Consider the following 2,108-nt stretch of genomic DNA (forward strand, 5'->3'; position numbering starts at 1 on the left):
AGTAGCTTGATCAAGGTGTTGTGGTATTCCAACAGCTGAAGCCAATGAAAATAGGCACTCTTTAACAAAAAAAGTAGGCAACAGATTTGGGAATGAAATCCATGCCATTACTTTAGGGGTCTCCTCTCCAACTTTGAAGTTAGAATCATAGATCAAAGTACGCAATTGATATTCCTCCCCATGTTTGTCCTTAACATAATAAACACCTTTAGATGAAAAATTAACATAATCCTCCCATAATGTGAACCTCACTAGTATATGTCTATCTCTTAAGTACCCAATGTTGCATTCACCCTTGATTCCACATTGCACTGGAATAATACGTCGCAATTCATTGATTTCAGGCCATCCATACGAGAATTTACATACAACTGCATACTTTAAACCTTCTATAATATTCATACGCTCGACTTCTGATTCTGTAAAGCACACTAAAGGTTGACCTTGATGTAACGTAGCTCGTCTAGGCGCAATAGGTTCCACAACTGCTGCTCGCTCATCCATGGCAGTGTTATTTGAAGAATTTTTCACTGCTTTGGCATAATTCATTGGGGCTGTTTTATCGCTAGGCAAATTATAGGGCGTTGAAATGTTGTTTGCTGCAAGAGGGGGTTGGGTAGAGGTTGGAGGAGGCTGACCAGCCGGAAAAGATGGCTGGCCGCCGGCCAAGTTGGCCATGGCAGCGATCACGACAGTTTCTCTCTCTAGTCGCTCAAAAAATCGCCAGAGCCTCTCTCTCTAGTCGTTGGGTTTAGGGTTTTTTTTTTTTTTTTAAGCAATCCACTAGGCATAGCCTAGGGCTAGTTTTATTAATAATCTAGAAAAAGGAAAAGAACCTTAGAGGAAGAGTACATGTAAGGGGGGCATGGACCTTACCTTACTAAACCTATTGAGGCAAAGAAAACGCCTCATCTTCTAGCAAGCATGTAAAAAATAGGAACTTGAAAAAACCAAGTATTCTATGATCGCCATAGAGTTTATAACACACTCTACGACGCTATTACAAATGATGATGCTTTGAAAGTGATAAACTAAAAACATGTAAAAATTATAGTCTTGCCCCTCATTTACCAACCTTGTGAGTTCTTCAGTTTGGACTTCGTTAGGCACCTCTTTACTTATCTTCAAGTAATCTTCAAAATTCTTCATTTCTTCTCCGATCTATTGGACCTCGTAGATGTGGCAGGTGCAACCCCTCTTTGCTTTGCAGCTCTCATTGGAAGTTGTCTGAGTGTTACTCCCTGATTAGCCTCCTTCATTTTACTATGTTTAGGAGAGACATCACCAATTGTGGCTGTTACTTCATCTTCTTCTGCTTCCTTATAAATATCAAGACGTAAGTTGAGCTCTAGCCTTTGCTTATCTTCTTCTTGTAAAATCATCTGTAATGGTTCCTGCTTTTTTCCTCTCTTTGCACTACTTGACTCATGTCTCTTTGCTCTTACCTTTTGTGGAGTCGTTTTTGAGCCATTTGAATATGCGCACCTTTGAGGTTTTGGACTGCCCAAGGTATCCAGTAGTGCACGATCTTGTTCTGAAATCCACACCTTTGTAGCCATTGCACTTGAGCTTCCCGTAGTATCACCTGTTACAATTTGTTGTTTTTTGGAATGGACAATATCCGGATCACCTTCCTGCTCTTCAACTTGATCAGCCCATGTTTTTACAATTGCACTAGTCACACCTTGTTGATCCTTAAATGCACTTAACTCATTTGTGGATGCTTGAGAAATTGAAATCTTAGCTGTTTGTGGTTGTTGATTATTTCCTGTTGACATTAGCTGCTGTCCAGAGTCCTCCTCATGCTCACCAAACGACTCCCCACTTTGTGAAGGAATTTCTTGAGCCGATGTATTCAAGGCAACAAAAGGTTGTTTGATCATGGGATTGCCATTCAACATCATGGCAAATTGAGTATCTTTGATGATTTTCTCCACTCGAGGGCTTGAGAATTGCAATGTAGGAACATAGGAATTGTGCGACTGATGTAGCAAAGTTGCTGACTGATGTTCAACTGTGTTGTCGACAACCACAAGCTGTCCTTTCTTCATTTTTGAATCATGATCGATCTTAGCATTTGCTAAGTATGCAGCACTCGTCAGCCATCA

Source organism: Nicotiana attenuata, unplaced genomic scaffold (assembly GCF_001879085.1).
Source record: "Nicotiana attenuata strain UT unplaced genomic scaffold, NIATTr2, whole genome shotgun sequence".
Taxonomy (NCBI): Eukaryota; Viridiplantae; Streptophyta; class Magnoliopsida; order Solanales; family Solanaceae; genus Nicotiana; species Nicotiana attenuata.